This window comes from Schistocerca piceifrons, unplaced genomic scaffold (assembly GCF_021461385.2).
Source record: "Schistocerca piceifrons isolate TAMUIC-IGC-003096 unplaced genomic scaffold, iqSchPice1.1 HiC_scaffold_2343, whole genome shotgun sequence".
NCBI lineage: Eukaryota > Metazoa > Arthropoda > Insecta > Orthoptera > Acrididae > Schistocerca > Schistocerca piceifrons.
The window spans coordinates 1,219,869-1,246,837 of NW_025728277.1; the positions used below are offsets into that span (position 1 = coordinate 1,219,869).

At 38.1% G+C, this 26,969-nt stretch overlaps 1 pseudogene; it reads right to left on the reverse strand.

Moving 5' to 3' along the window:
- Positions 1-1,517: 1,517 nt before the first annotated feature.
- Positions 1,518-26,573, reverse strand: LOC124742889 (annotated as a pseudogene).
- Positions 26,574-26,969: the final 396 nt, after the last annotated feature.

Genomic DNA, 26,969 nt, shown 5'->3' on the forward strand with positions numbered 1-26,969 from the left:
GCTTTTTGGGCCAGAACTAACTGTACAGGGTGATTCAAAAAGAATACCACAACTTTAAAAATGTGTATTTAATGAAAGAAACATAATATAACCTTCTGTTATACATCATTACAAAGAGTATTTAAAAAGGTTTTTTTTTCACTCAAAAACGAGTTCAGAGATGTTCAATATGGCCCCCTCCAGACACTCGAGCAATATCAACCCGATACTCCAACTCGTTCCACACTCTCTGTAGCATATCAGGCGTAACAGTTTGGATAGCTGCTGTTATTTCTCGTTTCAAATCATCAATGGTGGCTGGGAGAGGTGGCCGAAACACCATATCCTTAACATACCCCCATTTTAAAAAAAAAATCGCAGGGGGTAAGGTCAGCGCTTCTTGGAGGCCAGTGATGAAGTGCTCTGTCACGGGCTGCCTGGCAGCCGATCCATCGCCTCGGGTAGTTGACGTTCAGGTAGTTACGGACAGATAAGTGCCAATGTGGTGGCGCTCCATCCTGCTGAAATACGAATTATTGTGCTTCTTGTTCGAGCTGAGGGAACAGCCAATTCTCTAACATCTCCAGATACTGTAGTCCAGTTACAGTAGCACCTTCGAAGAAAAAGGGACCAAAATCTTTATTGGCTGAAATGGCACAGAAAACGTTCACCTTAGGCGAGTCACATTCATACTGAGTTGTTTCCCGCGGATTCTCAGTGCCCCATATACAGACATTGTGACGGTTGACTTTCCCGTTAGTGTGGAAAGTTGCTTCATCACTAAACACAATCTTTGAAACGAAAGATTCATCTGTTTCCATTTGAGCAAGGATAAAATCACAGAAATCGATTCTTTTAATCTTATCAGCTGCAGACAGTGCTTGAACCAATTTCAGACGATAAGGTTTCATAACTAACCTTTTTCGTAGGACTCTCCATACAGTTGAATGTGGAATTTGCAGCTCTCTGCTAGCTCTGCAAGTCGATTTTCCTGGGCTGCGAACAAATGCTTGCTGGATGCGTGCTACATTTTCATCACTCATTCTCGGCCGTCCAGAACTTTTCCCTTTGTACAAACACCCATTCTCTGTAAACTGTTTATACCAACGTTTAATACACCACCTATCAGGAGGTTTAACACCATACTTCGTTCAAAATGCACGCTGAACAACTGTCGTCGATTCACTTCTGCCGTACTCAATAACACAAAAAGCTTTCTGTTGAGCGGTCGCCATCTTAGCATCAACTGACGCTGACGCCTAGTCAACAGCGCCTCAAGCGAACAAATGTACAATTAAATTAAACTTTATAGCTCCCTTAATTCGCCGACAGATAGTGCTTAGCTCTGCCTTTTGTCGTTGCAGAGTTTTAAATTCCTAAAGTTGTGGTATTCTTTTTGAATCACCCTGTATAATTAAGGAGAGGTCTTATTAAAATACAACAGCTTAAATGGAAAAAATATCACCTTCATTCATTATGAAGGTTGTCGTAATGTCAGAGACATTTTGAATGTATCACACATATGTAAATTTAATTACCTGAGCAGATCAGTATCCTTCATCACTCCAAGTAATGTTGTAAACAGGATATGCAGTCTTCAGAATTTCTACAGTCTTGCTGTGGTCTGCCTTCCCAAACCCCTGAAATGAAGCAGTCCTTGGGTATTTTAAAACTAAAGTACAATTAAACAGTGTGCTACATATCACAATAATAATTAAACACTAAAACGAGAACTCTTAACTACAACTACATCCTAAGTAAACAATGTGCTTGTACGTACACTAAAACTGCATCTAATACAGAGCACATGAAACCGTAAAGCAATCTGAAATTTTCTACACCACACATCACAACACAAAAGCAGCAGAAAAAGGGAGTGTGTAAAAACCATCGGAACAGATGTGCAAGATGCAGCATCAGAATTAATTTTTCTATTGATGGGTCTGGCATTGTACACAACACTGAAACACAAGCAGCAGTAACCGTGCAAAAAAATTAAACACGTACCCACAATCTGCAACTGTATTAACTGTGTTAAATGAAACAGGTAGGTCACAAAATGTGTGAAACACAGTCTGAAAAGTATAAAATAGGTGCGAGGGGTACAGAGGAATTATTTGGTCTGCTCCAAGTGCAAGGAATTGTTGATTTGAGTAATTATGACAACTGTCCTGGCAACTGGAAAAAGTCTTGTAAAAACACCAGGCTCACCACAATTCATGTGCTGCCGTAACTATACTCAATCAAAAGATACAGAAGCTGATAATAATAATATTAATAATAATAATGTCATAAAATTATGGGACAGAAGATCCTCTCTCTCTCTCTCTCTCTCTCTCTCTCTCTCTCTCTCTCTCTCTCTCTCTCTCTACATATACAACTCTCTCTCGCTAAATATACAAGTGGAAGCAAGGATTGTGGCCTCAAAAGTAATCTGAAAGGTGTAAGAAAAAATCCTGAATCAGATTGAACAGCACAGTTGGTATCAGCATTGTCCACGAAGGCAAGGTTTCAGGATGTAGTCCTGGCCCGGCACATAGTTTTAATTTGTCAGGAAGTTTCATAATCATGGCTGCTACCCAGAACAACAGTAGCCATTTCAACCATAACACTTGTCCACAACACCACACCCAAATTATTGTACATGGTTGTAAGAAGCATGATGATGATTTACAGGTATTAACATCTGGTGACATTTACTTCTGACCATCTAACAAGGTATTCTATAATTTGTGCCATGTAACCAAAGCAGAAACTGCTTTCCCATGGAGGAGCTTGGCGTATAACATTCTTAAAAGCTTTAAAAATACTTGAATTATAGGGCACACAACGTATGAACAGAAACTTCACTGTTCTTAAAATACCTTTTGTTAACTGTGGTCTGCAGCTTATACGAATTGTAGAAATGACATCATGTAACACTTCAAGCTGTTGATAATTTTTTTTTACGATGCAACCAGTTTTGGTCAAAGACCATTTTCGAGCACCTGTTGTTCCCACAGCATAGAAACAGGAAAAATTCAGGCAAAAAGGATATTTCAAAATTGTAGTAACAATACATACAATGCTTGTGGATATTTAATTTATATTTCTGACATTGTATTCTTTTGATATATATAGTTTTTGCTGGTAATCAAATTCTGTAAGTGTTGCTTGTATTGTTACTATAATTTTCAAACATTCTTTTCATCCCAAATTTTCCCGTATCCGCGATGTATATACAACAGGTGCCTGAAAATGGTCTTCAACTGAAACCAGTCACACAGTAAAAAATTAAGTTGAATAACAGCTCAAGATGACACATACTGTCATTTCTACAACTCACTGCTTTTGGTACTACCTGTGAGTAGCTGTACACTTTGATGACCTTGGCACTGGGGTCGTGCTGTATTCTGCCACCACCAGTGCACTCTGCATCAACGCCGAGGCCTTTCACCCTGTCCATCGTCTCATCATAGACGTCCAAATGGAAGCCAACTCACTTGTATCCTCGCACCTAGTAACAGGAACCATAGTCAAACTTTGAACAAAATGTATCAAGAGTACTAAGCAAGAAGAAAACACAAAAGTAGCAACGTGAGTGGAAATTGTGGCATCAAAAATAATCTGAAAATGTAACTTAAAGGAGCTGTTGTTATATCCACTATCTATAGGAAACACACACAGGAGCTTCTGTTTCTTTTTTTTTCTTTTTTTTTTCCCCATACCTACTGCAAATGCAAATGAAAGCTTTTGTATATTCGGACACGTGTTCTCTCGGAAAACATTGAACATAACGTAAATCATCTAGCTGACAAGGTAGTTGGCAACATCAGCACATGGCTTTTGGAGAACGGATTAATACTTCACTGCCAACAACTGAACTCTTGTAAAATAGAAATAGTCTTGTCCTGAGCTGGTCGAACAGACATTTTAAATTCTTAAGACTGAAGATAGATGAAAAGCTCTCTCAGAAGTGTCATGTTCAACACCTTAAGCAGAAAATGAACACTTCTGTCTTCACTATACACTATGTCTTGGACACAAACACAAAAGCTTGTTTACTTTTGCTCTGTTATCTCATATGGTGTTATAGTTTGGGCCAATTCTGTGCACTTGGCAAGAATATTCTCATCCCTGAAAAATGCAGTCAGCAAGCTCTGCAGTGCCAGCTTGTGAACATTCAGGGTTGCCGCAAGTTTCCCCAAGTGACGTTCCCCGATTTCCAGCAAGTTTTAGCATTTTTTCCTGACAAATTTCGAAGTCTCAAGGGCAAGTAAAGACAAGTTCACAAAAAAAAAAAAAAAAAAAAAATATATATATATATATATATATAATGTAAGGACTTCTGTATTTCTTCCCCTCATGAGCAAAAATCTTAAGTACTAATTTCAGCATCTTTTGTAATGAACAGTTTTTAGATGGAGAAAGAAAGACAATGGTATATAATATTCCATTAATACCACTGATGTTATTTTATTTCAATAAAACTAAACATATTTGGTGACACAAATACTCATTTCCTTGGAGTCACAAGACAGATTTAAAATACCTACACTGATTTCAGAAATAACCTCAGAAAAAAGTAGGCCTATTGAAAGAAGTATATAAGGCAGGCCAAAATATACAGGTACATAGCATACAAACCGCCTGTGACTGCCACAAGTTGTTCTTCCTATCGCTCATACTTTCTAATATACAGGGTGTACATTACATCTGGGAACACTTTCAATTATTTATTGCACAAGAACCAAACATAGCACAGATATCACACATATGTCATTTTGAAGAGAAACCCTGAAAGTTCTTTTTCATGTATACCACCACAGCATACTTTGGTGATTTGCCGATAGCACCAGTCATAAATATGGCAAGTTCAGGTGGGGAGCGAACTTTCTGTGTGTTGGAGTTCGACAAAAAAAGTGTGTGCTACAGCTGTTCAATGGATGTTTAGAACAAAGTACGGTAAGAAACCACCAACAAGGAAGGCACAACAAATTTATTATGACGGGTTGCTTGTGCCCAGCACAGAGAACCAGACATCCCAGTGTGAGTGAAGTGAATTTGGATTGCATACGAGAGACATTCATAAGGAGTCCAAAGAAATTGGTGCGTCGTGCATCCCATGAACTCGAAATGGCTCCACTGACTGTGGCAAGTCATGCGACAGAAGTTGTCTATGAAACCATTCAAATTGGAGCTAGGGTAGAAGGTCAATAACGACGACAAAGACAAGTGTTTTGAGTTTTGTTCACAGTTGCAACAATTGAATAAGGACGGGGATGGAATTTTGATCGCTTAAGTTTTAGCAATGAAGCCACTTTTGACACTAATGGGAAAGTGTACAGGCATAATTGTCGAATCTGGGGTACAAAGCATCCACACGAATGCATTGAATTTGGGTGTGATTCGCTAAATGTAAATGTTTTTTTGTGCTTTGTCGTGTCGAAAACTGTACAGGCCATTCTTCTTCGCCAAGAGCATTGTCACTGGATATTCCTACTCGGATATGTTGCAGCAATGGCTGATGCCTCAGATGCAATTGGGCTCTCCATTCATCTTTTAGCAGGATGGGGCTCCACCCCATTTTCATCGTGAAGTTTGTGGGTACCTGAATACGGAGCTGCCGCATCGATGAACTGGCCGTGCTACAGAAGGGAACAGCTGTTTCATGAAATGGCCTCCCTGATCACCAGATCTCACTCCGTGTGACTTTTTTTCTGTGGGGACACATTAAAGATCCGGTGTATGTATGGTCTCTACCACGTGATGTAGCAGAGCTCCGGGAGAGAATACGAGAAACAAATATCGCAATTGACGATGCCATGCTGGGACAGGTATGACACGAATTCGATTACTGTATTGATGTCTGCCGGGACACTTATGTTTCGCGTACTGAATGTTTGTAAAAAAAAAGATATGTACATCCTGTATAAATTATTTTCTACGCCCCAAAATGTACTAGAATAAATAAAATGTTTATAAAACAATGTACCGCACAATGTACTTGCTGTGAGAAAGTCACAATTCCTTAACTCCATCGCCCGTGGCCTCTGGCCTGCCGAGGAGCACCACAGTCCTGAGTCCTCGGATAAATCACGAAAACCCACTGCATTATACCACACACAAACAGAGCCGGCCTGGGAGCAGATCGGCGAGACTAGATCCGATGGGCAGGGCTTGCACATTATTGGGAAATGATGGGCTTCAAATCAGCAGCCCCAATCCGTTAGAGAGACCCAAAGAAATGGCCTGTGGTTTTGGCCCATCATGGAAGTCCATTCATGTGGCCAGCTTTACACAAGTCACTGACATTATGTTGACGAAATGAGATGGTGGTGATAAATCCATCAATTTGTGCAAATACTCTGAGAATTAATGCTAATGAAGATAGGTAGCAACTCACCGTAAAGATGATTGCTGAACCATGGACAGACACGTAGAAAAGACAATCACCCTCTCACAACTAAATTTTCGGCCATAGCCTTTCTCAGAAAATAACACACACACACACACACACACACACACACACACACAAAAATAACACACACACACACACACACACACACACACACACACACACACACACAAAAAAATCACTCAGACACAACTCGTGCACATATGACCGTTGTCTCCAGCCACTGGGTCAACAATCTCCAAGAATCATATCAAAACAAACCACCCCTCACGCCTCCCATCGGCAGCTACTAGGCTAGTGGCAAGAAGTGGTGGCAGCACTGACTGCAAGCTGAGGGGAGTGGTAGGAAGTGGAGAAGCAGTAAGAATGAGGGAGTAGGGAAGCGGTGCATGTATTAAGCTGCATCCAGCCAGCGACGATGCAGGAAATCCCAGTAAACAAACTGTTTCATCTACTGAGACAAAAAACAAGATTTCTCCAGGTTTTTTTTTTTTTCAAATTTCCCAGCAGGGCAGAAAAAAAGTGATACACGTAAGTATTCAAATCCACACACAAAGGTTACCTTGTGGTATGCTACAATTCTGCACAAGAGACCCTCACAATACATGAGAACTTCTCTATGCAACATGTAATTCATCCTAATTTCTCTTAATTTCATATTTTATTAATTCTGTAATTTTTTGTTTATAAATTTTATATTCAGCTTTCTGTAAACTAGGTACCACCTCATCCCACGAGCTTTGGCTCAAAGTCTCAAGATACGCGATAAAAAAAATAAATGTCAATCCCAAAACCTCACACGCCAATATAATGATCTGCATGCAATCATTCTGTTGATAATGGCACATTAAATTTGGAAAAAAAAACTGATGCCCTTGATAATTCAAAGCTGTCATTTAAAGTCACAATTGTATGTATTATAGAACACTGTACAGGAAAAATGGAGTTGTAAATGTAGCTGTGTTTTAGTGAAAACGACGTTTTTTCAAATGATGGAGAACCAATGGAATACTTGTTGGTAACATCTGCTCTATACCATAAACCAGCACAGTACGGCACTTTATGAAGTTTAGTCAAAGGCCTGTTTTGTGAGATAATTTCTTTCTGGAAGTTGAATGCATTGCTTCCGTCACCAAAGCAGGCGTAAAAAAAAATTTGCATTCAGCCCCCTCATATCATTACATCATCAGTGCAAACCAGACGATATTTCTCGTGTAAATCTACACGGCTATCTGGCAGTTCACACTTAAGGATACGGGGCATTTTTCCAGCTCAATATTATATTTCTTTCAGGCACTGTTTATAATGTATATGTTTTAAGATTTTTTGTTGATATCAGGTAATAGAGCACACTTTCTAAACAAATTAGAAGTATTTTGAATATTTTTGAACCTGCTTAGAGTTATTTAAAAAAAGTAACAAGGAAATTCTTCCTCAAACTGAGGTACCATTTAATCCAATGTTATACATTTGAAGGAGACCAAATTTTTACCAGACATGCATGACATGGCTGAGATACTAGACCTATTTAATTCCACCTATTACGTATATTACAAGGATAAAAAAGTATCACATCTTACATTTTAATATTTATAATTTTTTCCAAATAAAAATGTTATTTTTTCTATGATTTACCTGATTCTGCAATAAAGCTTAGGTCTACTACATAAGTATGGACTACCAAAAGTTACAGAAAAAATTAGAGCAATGCTTTATAAACTTTAGGAAATATTTGTACCTGAATTCTGAAGAAAACAACTAGCGGGAAATTGCGAATGAACATATGAGTCCAATTAAACTGTGCCTCAGAACATTCCTGAAGCATAGTCTACATCCTGCAGCCTTTCTTCATCTTCAAGCTTCCTCTTGGCATTCCTTTTAGCACTTCTTGCTTCTTTGGTAACTTGAAGAGCGAATCTTTCAGCTTCATGCACCCGTTGTCTGTCACACAGAAGAAATTGATCTTTCATATTAGAGCCACATTTTATGCCTAAATTTCTCAGGACTTCCTACCTTCCTATCACTCCATCATTGAAACATAGCACACCATCTAGTACACCAACTTTTAATGTATTTAGTCCTACAAAAACATTCTTGAGTAATCTTTCCCGTATGGAATGGTTGAAACTTTCATTTGTATTCTGAGTGCCCCCATGAAGACATTTACCGTATTTACTCGAATCTGAGCCGCACTTATTTTCCGGTTTTTGTAATCCAAAAAACAGCCTGCGGCTTAGAATCGAGTGCAAAGTAAGCGGAAGTTCTGGAAAATGTTGGTAGGTGCCGCCACAGCTAACTTCTGCTGTCGAATATATGTAGCACTACACAGGCATGCTTTGCAGGCACAAAGATAAATACTGGTGCCAAACCCTCTGCATGAGTGCATTAAAAAAAAAAAAAAAAAAAAAAAGGGGGGGGGGAGGGGGTGGCAGACAAGTTTTTCCTCCGTCTCGAGTTTCGACCACTGCATTTTCATACATTATCCAACGAAGTAAATACAAATTCCGTATTGTGCACCTTTGAATGTAGCAGCATTTCAATGCACTACGAAAATCCGACTGGCAAGACTGTTTGGGATGTTTGTCAATATGGCCAACTCTACGTTCTGAATTTTTTCCTAACTGTGAGAAGAGATGGTTCCTTATAGGAACTTTTATGAATTATGAATAGCATGCAGTATTCTCTTCACATAAGAATAATTAGAATATAAACATTTTGCCATGTATCTTTCGTGTTTGCTGCTAACTCATTTAAATCCTGTCTGCCTAATGAACTACGAAACTAGAGTGAGACAACAGGAAACGCGGAAAAATATAGATATCATCCCATGTTTATATTTGTATTATTCTTATGCCTAATAGTGATACAGTCAGAAATGAAGCACGGCAATTGACTAGATTTTTAAATCTAAGATGACTAATTTCAGTGCAGAATGTAATGTACTAAAGAGGTGCCTGCAAATATTTTCAAACGGAGAAAAATTTTCGCTAAACTCCCGTTCAGAATATCTTCTATCATACGCTGTCTATTATTTGGTTCTTGTTGATCATTCTCAAAGAAAGCAGGAGTGTAGGTAACAGCAAATAGCAATCTCTTGCCATTGTTTCGCTAACGAAGTACGCGAAAGAGGAAGGGTACCCGTATAATACGGACGGAGCGCCTGACGCATAGCAATGGCTACCTGGTAAAGCTTAACTACTGAGCTTACGACTCGAACCAAACTACTGTAGCTGTATCGTCATTCATTTGACCTAAATTGTGTCTCATATTACAATGGACCAAGTTTGTTTCGATTTGGAGGTGCGGCCTAAAACTTTTCTCTCCCCTTGAATTTCAAGTCTCAAATTTCAGGTGCGGCTTAGATTCGGGAAATTTTTTTTTCCTGGATTTCAAGTCTCATTTTTCAGGTGCGTCTTAGATTCGAGTAAATGTGGTACTAAGCAAAACGGGGTCCACTCAGGTCTCTAAAAATTGGTTTTATTTCATTCATAACAGGCTCAAGGAGATAATGCTTATGATATTTTGATAGTATATTTGACCACTTTCCTTTGCTTTTTGGTAACCACACCTAAGAATCTGCTCCTTTAGGGCAAAGTCCATGAACAGTGTGGTCATCTGTGGACAACTTATGAAAGTAGGTGGCCCATACAGCTTTCCTCATTGCTGTATCATCATTCAGAGGTGCATTTTGTCTAATGGCCAGTCCTTAATACCTCTGAAGGAGGTCTATTTCAGTTTCTGTCAATCTGTCTCAGCCAGACAGAGATTTTCAATCAGATAGCAATTTTCCTTTCATTTCACTTCTTAGCTTCCTCAATCTAGCACCCATCCTCTTTTGCACATGTCCACAACACTCCAGTTTTGTTACGAAGCTATCACCATAAACATTGAACTCATTAATTTTATTGAAAGCTTTAGAGTACCCATCACCTAGGTACTTTGTATATCTAACGTTATAAACGGGCACTGACCTCTGAAATAATTTTAGAGCTCCATCACACTCCATACCTCTACTGTAACCATCATAATTATTATAACACTGATGTTCAATATGTCCTTCAGTGTTACTATGTCAGATGTGGCAATAATTAGATAAGCACTCAACATCAACAACTTTTCCATTCTCACAGAAGTAGCACTTAAAACACCATTCAAGGAACGATGTCCTCGATGTTGCCATGTCCCATCAAGTGCAACAGCAATGTCCCTTGTTTCACTAATATTAACAGTTTTTTCTACTGCACATTTCATAGATGCTTTAGACACAACCGTCAAGGCACCTAAAAGTATTCTTATGTACTTGCTGAACCTACTGGGAGGAGGAAGGTCAATCAAATGACAAAACGTTTGTGCAGCCTTTTTTTCCTTTTCCTATTGCACGCATTGCGTACACTAACCTCAAATTCACATCATATGAATTATGCACAATGTTCAAAGTCATTTTCGAGGTAGATTTATTGCAGGATCTACACAGACCAACTAATTTTGACGCTAAACCCTTCCTGCTACTTTGTTGTTCAGTTATTTCCAGACAGCCTACACCATCACATTGTTTACATTTTTCCACTTCCTTTATCAAAGAAGATAAGATACCCACACCAACAACAACAAATCCACTACAAACAGCGTCATTTTTAACACAAAAATTTGAATCACCAGGAGGCATGCCATGTGCGAATTTCTTCACTGAAGAACTGACACGTAGGTTACTTTCAACAGTGTGGCTTGTTTTGTTTGTGAACTGGTTACCACAGAATTTCCTTTTATTGAATTTCTTGATGTGTGGCACACTAAAAAATATGTATTTTCACAAATATATGTAGCGCTTGGGAAACAAACGTTTATTAACATGTGAACAAACTGCTTCAGAACACAAAAGTAAATACTTGCAAAGATAATCATTTACAGACGCTAGAAACCTGCACTGTTACCAACATATACAATGTATCATACATATAATCGCTGGAAACAGAAAGAAAGTGCACAGTTCTTTTCAAAATAATACTGGTTTCTGTAACAGAAATAAAGGGGGCATGGCAGTATACAAGGTGTGAATGTAAAGTAATGACACTGATGTGAAAAAAAATGTTGCTTACAGTTTTAGTCAATTTTCGTGTTGTCTCCTTCAAAGTTCCCTTCTGATTGCACACACTTTTTTTAGCACTTCTGCCATTGATGGTAACATTTCTGGAACTCATCTTCTGTAATATCCTCCAAGACCTTCGTCACAGCTTTTGGGACATCTTGCGTTGTTTGAAAATGGTGTCCTTGACCGCCATTTTGATTCTTGGACAGAGAAAAAAGTTGCACGGAGCAATATTTGGTGAATAAGGTGGCTCTGGCAGTACCGAAATTTGTTTTGAGGTAAAAAATTACTGTACTGACAGAGCAGTATGGGATGGTGCATTATCGTGATGCAGAATCCAATTATCAGCAATGTTATTATTAGACAAACCGTTCCTCGATTGATGTGCAGTTCTCCTGCAATCATTTTCATGGATAACCTTCTATCAGATTTTATGAGTTCATGCACCCTGGCCAAGTTGACATCCGTCCGTGAGGTTGACAGTCGTCCACTGCAGTCTTCATCTTCAACATTTGTTCTGCCTTCACTAAACATTTTATGCCAATCAAAAACTTGAGCTTTTGACATAACCTCCTCTCCAAAAGCCTTCTTAAGCTTACCGTAAAAGTTGTCATCGCGTTTTCACTCAATTTAACGCAAAAAGAAATGGCATACTGTTGCGCAATATTATGCAGTTCCATTTCTGTGATGAGAGACACTAACACGTGTTAACTTATTACAGCACAACTAATGACCGAGCAGTTGCTTCAACATGCCGCTTGAACTAGAAGCGGCTTATAGACCAAGGTCACAGATATTGTGCCTACGCAAGCCTGCAGGGGTGCCACATCTTGCAAAGAAAATCAGTCTCATTACTTTATTGTCGCACCTCGTACATGACCGTAACTTTAAAATTTGGTATGTATAGGTCATTTTTCATTTCAAACCCTACAGTGTATATATCAATGTAATCAGGAAAGACTATAGAATTTAATAAAGTCATTTAAAAAATTTTGATTTTTCCACCATTTATAAGTATCCTGTATCCTTAAGTGTTCGGCAGAGGATTTATCGAAAAGCCTTCAGACTATTTCTGCAACATTCCACTCTTCAACAGCTTCTGTGGGAGCTCTGATTTCTCTTACTTTATCACGATAATAATTTCTCTTTATGTAGGTGGGTGCCAACAAAATATTTTGCCATTCAGAGGAAATTTCCTGAAAACATCTCATCATAACAAAAAACACCTTTGTTTTAATGACTGTCACCCCAACTTGTATATCATGTCAGGGTATATGCGGACAAGGAAAAAAAATTCCCAGATTTCTCAGTCAAAAATACACTTTCCCCCAAGTGAAAACATACTTTTTCCCTGTTAACTGACGGTATATTTTCTCTTGGAACTGTATAACTTATAAGTCCTTTGATTATGGTTTTATACACGGGCGTAGAATTTCCTGGCGCTTTTAAAAAAAAAGAAACACGCATTTTGGAAAGATCTTTGATGTGCAGCAACATGTATGCTGCATATTTTTGTATTAGGAAAGTATAAACTCGAATTCCACCAAACACCGCATGTTACTTTCCAAAGCATTGAAATTGAGATTGGGATGCGCTTTTGTAAGTTAGTCATAGCTCATTTCATGCGATTTCGCCAGCCGATCACAGCAGGTATTCAGAGCTTAGGACACGTGATGTAGTCAACCAACAGCAACATCACTGTTAAGTAGCGCGAACACACAAACAGAAAAAGTTAATGGCTCAAATTAATGTAAATAGTGTTGCTAAACGAAACGCAAAGCCTTCACATATAATATTGGTCTATCAGATTAATACGCTGCAAGAGAAGCTAAGCTTTCTCATAAAATGTTGGTCTTTCATGCGCGTATTACAATTTAAGATGTATCACACAAAGGTGCCAGTAAAATTTTTAATAACGACATAAATGTCTGATCTTCCAGGCTCAAAATTCATCTAAATGGCTCATCATCAAAGAGTTGATTTTTAAATGAGAGTCAAACACTTTGTGATTTAAGAAATTCATCGTACATTATCTCACATAGTTCTGGTGTAACTGCTAGAATGGTACTTTGATGGTAACGATTTTCAACACACCATTCGAAATATTTTCCCACGACCTGTTAGAAATAGGTTCGTTTCTGCAGTTGCCAGAGAGCGCCAGATGACAGGCGTCACTGCGCAAGCGCAGCTACGATGTCGTAGGGAGCCCGCATGTTCGTACGTGTGAAACATTAAAAGATCTTACATTATGTAAGAAACAAGACATCAGAGGATACTCCAAGAGAATCGGAATTTCGTGACCCATACTAAAATGTTCACATTTCAAGTGCAAATTTGTATGTCCAGAATCCCACGACCTGTTATTAAGCTTTTCTATGTGGTTTTTGGGATGTAAATTTTCTTGGAGTACCAGTACTGTCCTGTCTCATGTTTGGTTCTTTATTATGGCGTAATGCCAAATGTGCTAGAAGTTGAAAATGTGCACTTGAAATGCAGCAAACACAGTGTGTGGAATTAAACACTTTGTATCAAATATATTGTCTGCCTTAGTGGAAAAGATTAATGAAAGAAAATTTCTTTGGCAAACCAACAAAAATAACTTCATTGTTCTAAAAGGCAATTAACGCTTGACTGTCAGAAAGATGGAAATAAAATAAAATCTGCAACTAATAACACAGTTTAGCCTTCCATTATTATGTGAATGTATTTTAATTCACTTGATAGCTCCCGGCCACAGAAATCTGTTTTGTCTTCATTTGATGTGGGAGCAGTAAATGAAGAGGAAACAGCAAAAACACTAAATGTAAAAATGGGTCACGTGTAGACTACCCACTTCCCAACTGTAATTCAGACTGTTCTGCGCATCAGTCCCGGATCTAGGGGGAAAAAGGGATGGGTATACACTCTCGCACACACACACATATCCATCCACACATATACAGACACAAGCAGACATATTTAAAGACCATTTTTTTTTTTGTGGGGGTGTTGTGAGGGTGACATGGTATTAGAAGGTGGAAAGTGTAACATGAGGTTGAAATGAAAATGAAAGATAAAAATATATGGGGAGAGATAAAGGTGAACTAGAAAGCAACTGGAAATCTGGTATGAAAAAAGGCGAAAAAGTGTTGGTTAAGTTGATCCTGTGGTGAACTTGGGTTGGTAGACAGCGATGTGCATAAGGGTTACGTGGTTGTGTTGCCGCTAAAACACGTTAAAGGACGGAGAAATTCGGGAAAATTTCGAAAAAACGTGTAAATGTATTAAAAGGAGTGGTGTTGTGGTGAAAGATTACGAAAATGGGGTTAACAATTGACTGACGAAGAAATAATGACGTTAAAACCTGTGGGGAGCGGCTAAAAATGATCAGTGATGTGCAAAAACGGAAGTGGAAATAAAGTGAAAGTTCTTAGAACTAGCCGAAATGGTTGTTTAATACGTGAAAGCAGCTGTTATTGAACTAGAAACGGTGGATTTTATAGCAGCGGTAGTGTTGAAAGCGGAAAATAAAATTTTTTTGGTTATGTTTTGGAAGTGGGTTACATATTATTGAGTATATATAGGTGGGATAAAATTTTATAGTAGATTACGGTAAAAAGGGAAAGGTGAATACAAAGTGAGACTACTGGTAAAAACAGAAAGAGAAAATACAGGAAAATAAGACGACAGGAAAGATTTCGAAATGCAACAGCGACAATAACAAACGTAATTGTTGGGTTCAAATTAATGATATGGTTATAAAAGAGGGAAACATTCCACGTAGGAAAAATATATCTAAAAACAAAGATGATGTGACTTACCAAATGAAAGTGCTGACAGGTCGACAGACACACAAACAAACACAAACATACACACAAAATTCAAGCTTACGCAACAAACTGTTGCCTCATCAGGAAAGAGGGAAGGAGAGGGAAAGACGAAAGGATGTGGGTTTTAAGGGAGAGGGTAAGGAGTCATTCCAATCCCGGGAGCGGAAAGACTTACCTTAGGGGGAAAAAAGGACGGGTATACACTCGCGCACACACACATATCCATCCACACATATACAGACACAAGCAGACATATTTAAAGACCATTTTTTTTTGTGGGTGTGTTGTGAGGGTGACATGGTATTAGAAGGTGGAAAGTGTAACATGAGGTTGAAATGAAAATGAAAGATAAAAATATATGGGGAGAGAGAAAGGTGAACTAGAAAGCAACTGGAGATCTGGTATGAAAAAAGGCGAAAAAGTGTTGGTTAAGTTGATCCTGTGGTGAACTTGGGTTGGTAGACAGCGATGTGCATCAAGGTTAGGTGGTTGTGTTACCGCTAAAACACGTTAAAGGACGGAATCCCGTGATTATTCTCCGGTTAGGCGTTGTTACATGGTCGTACAACACATTTTCCGTGCTTCTTCCAGAACAGAACTTAAAGTAGCTGCTAGCTGGGGACTGTACAACTCGCCCTTACTAGTATAGCGTTCTGCCCAAAAATTTTTTGTCAAAATTTCATTTTCTTGTATACACCGCGAAGGTAATACGTAATCATTCTTACGTGTTATTCGTTTATTTCCACTCCTGTAGTCTGAATCTATGGATTCCGCTAGTAATTACAACAACGCTCATCATTCGCAAACACAATCAACCACACAATCAGACAGCGGTTGGTATTCATCCGTTCAGCCTTACTTCGCTCAGCTCTGTCAGATTCCACTGACAGAGGAAACATGTACACTACGCACGCATTCACAAATCAACTTACGATTCATTCAAAATCAACTTAGAATGTGTTAAAAATGTTCAAAAACCGACAGGGATGAGTTTCAAAGTAATATGAATAATCGATAAACTAATGAACTAACGTGCGCTGGATGCGAGTCGCTTTGTGAAACAAGGGTTCCCCCCCCCCCCCTCAAGAGTATGAATTTGCCGCCCCCCCCCCCCCCCCCTAGATTTGGACCTCCTGCGCATGTATAAATCTGGCAGCTTGGGCGCTCCAGTAAAATTTTTCCCGGTAGCATCTAGCTGCTTGCTGCGACTGCTTACACAGCCAACAATTTCTGTAGCCAGAAGCGGGAGAAGGTACTACTCAACTGTGCATGCGCATGATCGAGCTCGTAACTGCTAAAATGAATTTAATGTAAACAGTTGTGACGTCACGCTCAGCGAAGGCAATTTGCTGTTACGAAGCATTGCACAGTCTTCCTAAAGCCTTTGACACATTTTACTGTTGGCGGACACTTGTATGAGCACTGTTTTGTTGCTGTATATGGTGCATTTCCCCTGAAATTTAAGTTTTATTTTCTTTTTTTTCTTGTTCATGTTTTATTGCTGCAGTATTGAGACACAGTAATATCCTTTGTTAGAGTATCGGTTCTTACCAATCAAAATTACAAAAATTTAACTGAAAACAAAAACAATGAAAAATTTCCCGGGTTTTTCCCCGGATCTTCCGGGTCGTATACACCCTGCATGTCCATGGCACACTCCCCCTTCTTAGCTATAAAACAACATAAGTTGCTCTTCTTTGAATGCTTTTTTATGTCCTCTGTCAACACTATCTGGCAAAGATACCATAGCACACAGGGCCATAACTGTAGTTCAACAGTGTTTCAGTGAAAATCTTTTGTGCGTTTTCAGTTGTATCGCCATCCACCATCTCACTTCCAATTTAACAGTAAACACTGAAACACTATGTTATGCAGATAACAACCAACCTTAGGCTACAATTCCCCATTGCAAGTCACCGACATCAGAAGAAAAATTCAACTGAGAAAATTGAAAAATGATGCTAACGACTGTCTCTCAAATAATAATGTATCACAAAGTTGACCAAATATTAGTTTACCAGTTACTGACCACTAATTTGCTCGGTTCTTTGCCATCAGGACCCTCTGGACCAAAGACACGTATTAGAACATACTTAAATGTTCCTTCTGGGTCGATATCCACATCAGGAACAGCGGCAAGCTTCTCTGCTGCTGTCATTAGTGTCCTGTTAAACAGATGTTAAAATTATTCCAGGAATATTTATATACAACACGTGAGAGAAGAATAGTGCTGCAGTCACAATGTAAACAATACAATTCTGCATCTAGGATTTATACTGGAAACAATGTTTCCTTCAGAGAAATAATGATCTAATATTTGGATTTTTAAACGTGTGCCTATTAAGTAAATACAAGCATTCCGTGGAAGATCGTACACCATCCAAACCATAAAACTATCAATTAATTGTATCCAAAGGGAAACATACTTGAGAAAGCCATAAAATTACAAAGAGAGACAACTGCATTCTCGTAGAAAGAATTCGCTGGGTGAATTCCTTCATGTTTGGTGGACTCAAAAATATTTTTTAAAAACATTTATTGGTTATCGTTTAGAAAGAGCAGCCATTTTTGTTTCAGGCTTTCTTACACTTTTATAAGCGTCTGTGGTTTTTTAAATTATTCAGTAATGGATTGCCCCAGACCTTTCATATAAGAGGTATTTATTTCAGCAGACACTGGACTATAAATTAAAACCATGATCACCCTGCTGAATGTATTAGGGAATACACTTTTAATGTCTCAAAGTTGTTGGTTGTAAATTTAAAAAACCCATTTTTAATACTATCTTTCCAAAGAGTAGTTTCTTAGCCTTAATACATTTTGTGGTATTACACTACTCAGTACAGATACCTTTTTTTTTTTTTTTTTTTTAGAGAAACAATTATGACAAGCTTATACTTACAAACACTTTAAAAACAAATCTTTTGAATTTTTTCATTCTTTGGTCTGCAAATCTTTGTTAATGGACCAGATATAAATCTGAAAATTACACATTTAATAGACCTTTATGATATCAAACTTCTGTATAAATTTCAACCTTGAGATTCCATGGACAAAAAAAATTTCAAATATGAGTCAAAAATATGTTTCTTACTGTTTGCAATATCTGGGCTGATGGAAACAGTGTATAAATTACATAATTTAAAAATATCTAGGATAACTCTTTAAAAAATGAGACAATTCATTACATTATCCCGTTTTCAACTTGTTTGTTTTTGCTACATTGTTTATTGAACAACAGAGATATTTCTTCACTCATGTTGGGCATAGAGTTAAATGTTCGCCTAGTCACAGTCATAAATTCCAGGGGAGAAGACAACTCCTTTAATGCATTTTTAACGGGCCTCTCGTGTTGATCCTTTTCAAATTTTTTAAATGGGGTTCTTGGTGCTGGTAAAATGTAACATCCACATCTTGGTTTTGACGAGCAATGTTACCAACTTTGGCAATCCACCACTGTTCGTCATAGACACAAGCCACTATGTCCTTACTTTGAAGTGTCAGTGGTACAAGTTTTCCACAGTGATGACATTCACTATCAGAGGATGTTGATGTGAACTTACAGTTGAGCAAGTTGTATGACTGAGGTATAAAACAATGAAAAGATCGGGTGCCTTTAATCTTCTGACAAGTTTTGAATCTTTCCTCCAAGACATTGGCATAGAGTTCTCATATTTCCTCACATTTAATGAAACATACGTAATCCCTTTTACGTATTCTTTACAGAATTTGAACATTTCTTGACGTGTCCAGATTTGGTTCTCATAGGTCCGTTGCAGACTAGCTTTTGTGACAGCTAGCTTTGTTGTACCCTTTATGCCATCACACTCATTCTTCCCAGGACATGATGCAAAAAAGTGCTATTCTGCACCGAGCCAACAGTCTTTTTTTCTTTGAGAAAGGAGATATTAATATTTGTTTGCTTTTATATTGGCCTGCAGCACCATCAGAGAAGTTCATCAGTTTGTTTATGGAACTGTCGTGCTGTTTTACGTAGTTTGTTAACTGCAGGTGAAAAGCATGCACTGCTGTAGCTTTGTGCTCAAAGTAATCATTTGCAACACAAAAACTATAACTCTAGTCTATCTGGATCTTTATAACAGAACACAAATGGACAAACTGTGGCCTGTTTGTTTACCCAGTGGCGCCCTTGTATTTCACTTGAACAACAAAGGAATAGTTTTCAGAAAAGTCAGCAAGAACTATACATTCATCAACTGCCAAGGTTTGCTTTTGCCCTTCAGAAATTTATCCTGACTTTGGCAATTAAATGACACACTATTGAGTTTTCAAGGTTAGTAACCAACACTTAGAAAAACTATTCTCGTTATTTTGAGACTCCATTGTTCAACTGCACACTTCAAGGGCTCATTATTAACTAAGTGTGAGTGAACAGATGTTGGTGGAAGGGGGATGACAACACACAGATTTGTACAGGCTTGTCTACATCTACATGGATACTCTGCAAATCACATTTAAGTGCCTAGCAGAGGGTTCATCGAACCACCTTCGCAGTTCTCTATTATTCCAATCTCGTATAGAGCGCAGAAAGAAGGAACACCTATATCTTTCCATTCGAGCTCTGATTTCCCTTATTCTATTGTGGTGATCGTTTCTCCCTATGTAGGTCAGTGTCAACAAAATATTTTCACATTCAGAGGAGAAAGTTGGTGATTGGAATTTTATGAGAAGATTCTGTTGCAACAAAAAATGCCTTCCTTTTAATGATGTCCAGCCCAAATCCATTATCATTTCTGTGACACTCTCTCTCATATTTCGCAATAATACAAAATGTGCTGCCCTTCTTTGAACTTTTTCAATGTACTTCTGTCAGTCCTATGTGGCAAGGATCCCACACCGCGCAACAGAATTCTAAAAGAGGACGGACAAGCGTAGTGTAGGCAATCTCCTTAGTACTGCCAATAAATTGCAGTCTTTGGTTAGCCTTCCCCACAATATTTTCTGTTTGTTACTTCCAATTTAAGTTTGATATCATGAAGATCCATTAAGTGTGTAATTTTCAGACTTTTATCTGCTCTCCTTACAAAGATATTGTAGGTCAAAGAACGAAAAAATTCAAAAAATCAATTTTTTAAAATAGTGTACATTTTGTGTAAGCTTCTCACTATAAGAAGTAGTTATACTGTATAGTGTAATAGCACAATAAATATTAAGGCTGAGAAATTACTCTTACTTTGGAAAAATACAATTAGGATTGATAAAAAAATCTACTCACCAAGTGGCAGCAGAACTCGCACATAAAAGACGGAAGAGGGGTGAAGGAAGAGAACTGGAGAGGTCTAGGAAAATTGGTAGATATCGGGAAAGTCACCCAGAACAGCGGGTCAGAGGAGACTTACCGTAAGTAATGTCTTTCCTTCTCATCCCGTACGGTAAGTCTCCTCTGACCCGCGGTTCTGGGTGACTTAACCAATATCTACCCCTTTTCCTAGACCTCTCCAGTCTTTCTCCTTCACTCGATTACTTCCCCTTCCACCCTTCTGCCTGAAGAAGGAGCCACTGGCTCCAAAAGCTTGCCAATTACAGCTGTCTTTTATGTATGTGTTCTGCCGCTGCTTGATGAGTAGAATTTTTATCTATCCAATTAAATAGTTTAAAGAATACGCTTTTTTAGCTTGCAATCAACAAGTTTGAGCCATTAAAAGTAGGGCCTATATTAAGGAATACATTCAGCATGGTTATCATGGTTTTTAATTTATAGTCCAGTTAATGATTCTTCAACTCAGTACTGAATAATTTGCCTGTAAAAGCAAAAAATAGCCACTGTTTCTAAACGTTGAGAATAAAATTTTTTAAAAAATGTCTTTAAACCCATTAAACATTCGGGAATTCATCCAGCAAATATCAATTTTTTTCTGAAGTGACCGAGCGACTAGTTAGTTTTTTCCCTGGCCCACTAGTCCTAGCTTACATAACAGAAATTTTGATTTTTATCAATACCAACCGTCTGCTTTCACCTATCACATAATCAAAATGCTGGACATAAATCACTCATCGAAATCAGCCACACACTGCAACGACAATTTTATCTATTCTCATAACGAAACAATCATAGGCTCCCCAACTTGCATTTAAAAATAATGCAGAAGCAATATAAATATGGAAAAAAATGACATACTGTTTTAGAGATAAGGGATCTAAAATTCTTTTATATATTTTTTGACATAATCTCACAAGCATTTCACAACGCTGTATCCAATTTTGACAAGCCAGCTAGCGCCTTTAGGGTAAAGGCACATACTGGTTTCCATTCTGTTCTCAACAACATTGAACACAACAGAAACTAATCTCTGTCTACCGTCAGCTTCAGCATATGCCTTTCGTCTGAAGACTACCACTGACTGGTTGAAACTAATTACGGCATTGTGAAACGACCCATGTGTTTGTGTGGAAGTTTTGTGCATGGATATCACACACACCACATCATCAGTAGCATGCTACCAGTCAAAGGCAGTGTCAGTAGATCCAATCAAACCTTCGGAACTCGGCATTAGGGAAGCATCCGATTTAATCCATCTGCTTTGACCCATGACGTCATCCATATGACAGAAACGCCTACGTCCAGAGTATACAAAATGTCGTCAATATTGTCACTATGTACACATGCCAACAAACCTGCAGGAAAATAGAAACAGTGAAAGTAATCTTACTTCAATGATAAAATGAAACTACAGAACAACCGCGGGAAATAGGGGGTCTAGGGCAAGGACAACCTAATTTTAACAATACAAAACATCACATCACATCACCCCTAAAAAAGTCTCAACCTACGACATAATGCTACAGCCACAAAGCCAGCAGGAATCATACAGTTCACTCGACCTATATAGCTCAAACCAAGCCCACAATACCAAAAAACCAACATCTGCAATAACGAAAATGGCACTTACGCAGTTTAGGGGGTACATGCGCTGATCATGAGAAAAATACCTATTTTTGAAGCAAACATATTTCTGAAGATATAAGCATATATATGCGCGGAATACCAAAAAAGTACTTATTTTCATATGGAGGTGGGGGAAAAAAAAGATTAACTGTCTGCTTTCACCAGCTTATTCATGTTGCTATGCCAATATGCTGCAGACACTTTAATATATTTCTTCACAGAGTTCTTTAGCCATAGGTAATGCTTACAGTTTCATACATCCTAACCATGATAGCTATTGTTGGCTTTGCATATTGTTGCATATGGTATATGTCCCTGTTGCTCACAGTTATGCATCTTGATCAGTGCGCCCAACAACCTATATTTTTCTGTTGAGGCTGTCCGTTTTGAAGTATCGTATATTACTGCATGTGCCAAAATGGCGAGAAATTTTCCAGATTTGAGCGACTTTGTAATGGAAGATTTATACCATGTTATGGAGAACACCCAAAGCTCAATACAATGGGCTAGGCAACAAGATCTTATGAAGAACGATATGGTGTGTGAAAACGGGTATTGTGTTGGATACAACGAGATGAAGCTGGAGAAAACTACAGGGAAAGATGGCGAAATTTGGAGCTGCTCCATTCGCAGGGACTGTAGAAAGAAATGTTCAATCAGGAAAATGTCATTTTTTGCTGGCAGTCATTTAGACATTTCTAAAATTTTGCAACTGTCTTACATGTGGGTTTTCGAACCCAATAGGCAAAAGTTTTTAATGAGGGAGCTCAAAATTGGCAGTGAGCACACTGTGGTCGATTGGTGCCAATTTTGTAGAGATATCTGCCATGAATATTTCTTAATTGAGCCAATAGTTTTGGGCGGCCCTGGCCATACTGTTGAAATAGACGAGAGCTGCTTCGTCAGCACCATCGAAGTCATAGGTGCGAGAGCAATGGGTCTTTGGTGGTTATGACGTTGAGACAAAGCAAAGCTTTATGGTTGCTGTGCCACAACGTGATGCTACCCATTTGCTGCCAATTTTGCAACAGTATGTTTTGCTACTGGAACCACAGCAGTTTCTGATTTGTGGCAACTTAGAACACCATAGGTAACTTGGGCTACAATAATCTGGCTGTTAATCATTCGCTTTATTTTCTCGATCCCTTTACAAACGCAACCACAAATCACATGAAGTCAGTCTGGCAAAAAGCTAAAGAAAAAATCCTATAAGGCCTTTCAGAACTCACCGTGCTATGCTGAATAACTACCTGGCGGAATTTCTCTGGCGTCAATGTTTTGGGAAAATCCATTCCACAATTTTGTTATTAATTCCACCTTTCTTGAAGAGAGAGAGAGAGAGAGAGAGAGAGGAAAAAAAAAAATTAAATTCCGTGCATACATACGCAATATGTCATTTTTGATACAAAAAAAATTTTGAGACAGTTAACTGATTTTTTTTTTTTTTTCATCCAAATGAAAAATAAGTACTTTTTTGGTGAAGAGCGCGTCAGATATGACTGTAACACTCAAGTTTTGAAATAAAAAAATTTTTGGTATTCAGCGCATATATATGCTTATATCTTCAGAAATCCGTGTTTCCTTCAAAAATAGGTACTTTTCTCGTGATCAGCGCATGTACTCCCTAGACTGCATAAGTGCCACGAAAAGCAGAATCAGATGTTTCCCTCGACCTATACAGCTGAAAGGAAGCCCAGATAGCAAGGAACCAATACAGCTGAAAGGAAGCCCAGATACCAAGGAACCAATAGCTACAACCCGAAGAGTGGAATCAGACATTTCCCTTGACCTATGTAGCTCAAATGCAGCTCTCAATACCTACCAGCAATAATAAAATAATAATAATAATAATAATAATAATAATAATAATAATAATAATGAAAACAATGTAAACTTCACACACCAACATAACTCAAAAAACACCACAAAAACCAAAACCTTCAACAACTCGAAAACGCAAAAACTTGTATATACACCAGATCAATTAAAACCAACCAAAGTACGATAAATGTAAAACAGACAGAACATCAGAATTACTACAGATTAAAACAAAAATAAAAGTTTATTGCCAACAAAAGCATGCAACAAAATCACCTAGGTTGACCGCCGCTACCAGTACGTACACACACACACACACACACACACACACACACACACGAAGATTTCCAAATCCACATTGCAGCACTGGCTACCCAGACTCAAATAAACCCATGTTACCATAGTGATAATGAACCCAATATCAGATGTTAAACTCAACAAACACAAACCAATTCAAAAACACACACACAACACCATTATCTCATGGGTCAAAGGAGACAGGTGGAACAGAACACTTCCAATGGCCCCTTAACTTAGTTCCTACCTCACGCAGACAGACAGGATGTGAGGACAAGAATGAATAGTTCTGAAAAATAAGATTAGTGTTTCACTTTTAAAAGTGTTAATCAGCAGTAGGGCCTCCTGGGATCTTGCTTCCTTGACTATCAGTAGTGACCAGCCATACTGTTTCTTTATAAAACAATTCCTTAATAACTTCATTGTTTAATATTTGGATTCTTGCACTGATGTCACCTCACGTGTAAGATTGTTCCCCCTATTGTTATCTAGACAACAAACTTCAACTCTAAGACATGATATCATGGTACATAAAAAGATTTTTACATGTTAGTCTGAGAACGTGGACAGTGACTAAGAAGGCATACCCTAAAATTGCACTTACTTTAAGTTTTCAAAATGTCATAACCCCTTTCTCCTGTCATTTATCACTCTTTAACCTCTGGCAACAATCTGTTAATATAAAAACTGCACTGTTTTTAGCGTTCATGTTAAACCACAGACCTCTCTATAACTGACTGGTTGGAGAAAGGCAAGACAAAGAACTGGTTATGAACTGTTGTGTCCAAATCAATCTTTGAAATGCCAACAACAGGATTAGTTAAAAATGTGATACCAAGCTTATGAACGACAACACCCTTAACGTGGTGGAGATATAAGACACAGAACTGATCAACTGCTCACATAACTAATAACACGAAAACATTAGCGAAATAAAATGCTAGAGACTAACAGGATCTCTGTGAGAAAAGGTAGTTTTGGGCCCATGATGTTCTTTCTATTAGTCCTTCAAATATATTAAAAACTTGAAAATACCAGACCACAATTCGAAAATGGAGCCTCACATAGGTACTTAAATGTATCTATGGAATGACCTACCTTAAATGTATCTGTGGAATGACCTACCAACCCAACCTATCCTAGATATATGTTTACACTAGTCTACAGATCAGCCTGTCAATGTAAATGAACACATATATACATCTTGTATGCCACAAGCATTCCCCCAGTCGAACACCATCTCCAGTAGGCCTAGACTTAAAGTACACCTAGCAAACAATACAGTCTAAGCTACCAGCCACAAAAAATAAACTTCATATTATGATCAAAACACACACTCAAAATATTTCACTGAAACAAACAAAATATCATAGATGCCATATGACATCACAGTTCATATAGGCTACCTATGGCTCATGTTGTTCACTGGACTCCAAACACGTTTATTTTTTCACACACAAGCATTTATTGCTTAGTCCAGTTTCTTGAATAAGTATCATGAGGCTATCATGGTTAAGTTTGTCAAATTAACTCCCAAAAACATCTTTTTGATAGCAATATTCTTGAATACTGGTTGTTTCTCAGATTCCACACCCCCTTCAGAATACCAGCTTGGTGCTTTCTGGGGTTTAGATATTAGCTACACAGTCATAGTTACGCTACAATTAAAACAAAACTTATTCACAATTCCAATTACAATATCTACACATTTCACGTACCGGTTTTCGTCAATACAGATCTTTACATACTTGGTTTAGGCGAAATAATGCCAATGCGTCACAATTATTTCGATGTGAGCAATGAAACTTCACGTAAAACATGACTGCGATACAATGCGTAATAAAATAAATATACCGAGGTCTAGAAATAAGCATGATTACACATAAAAGGGATGATTAATACAGTTCAATATTAAAAAATCTGTATTCAACAAAACCGTAGTCCTACACAACTGGAGGGGTGCGACGGTAATGGTTTTATTTTATCAGGGAAATTACATACCAGTACTGGATGTTACTAATGCTCCAAAACATCAGACAGTATATATAATAATGGTATGAGACAACGAAGGGAGATTATTTTAGGACGTATTTTCATCAATTTTGATATGTTATGACTCGTAATAGCCCTGGAGACGTCTTTTACAACAATCGAATAATTTGTAGCAGTACACCGATAAAAATAACTGCTTGCAACTAGCAAGTAATCGCGCAACCAAACTTCGAACACACAAATAACTTCTTAACCCGATACGATTACATGACAATGGACACCATTCGCATACTCAAAATAACAAACCTAGATAAACACAGCACTGGATTTCATACGCCTCCAAACAAACTGCTTTTCAGAGATTGTATTTTAATAAATGAAGACATACCGGAGCAGTGGATTTTAATAATACCGACAACCAAAGACAACAAAGCAACGGAACTACGCACTAGAACAAGCCAGTTTATTTGATTAATTTAAAATGTGAAGGAAAAAGCAGAGTTGTTATTTGCTGACATGAATCCATGGCTTTTTAGATTAAAGTACTGATTTCGAAAGTGGGGGCATTTGATGACAGAATTAAAAATCATTATTGACAAAGCCAATCCAATCCAATAGAGGTGGTGGTGGTTGTTGGGATGTTTAAGGGGGACTTCCAATAGAGACCGTAGATCTTACACTAAT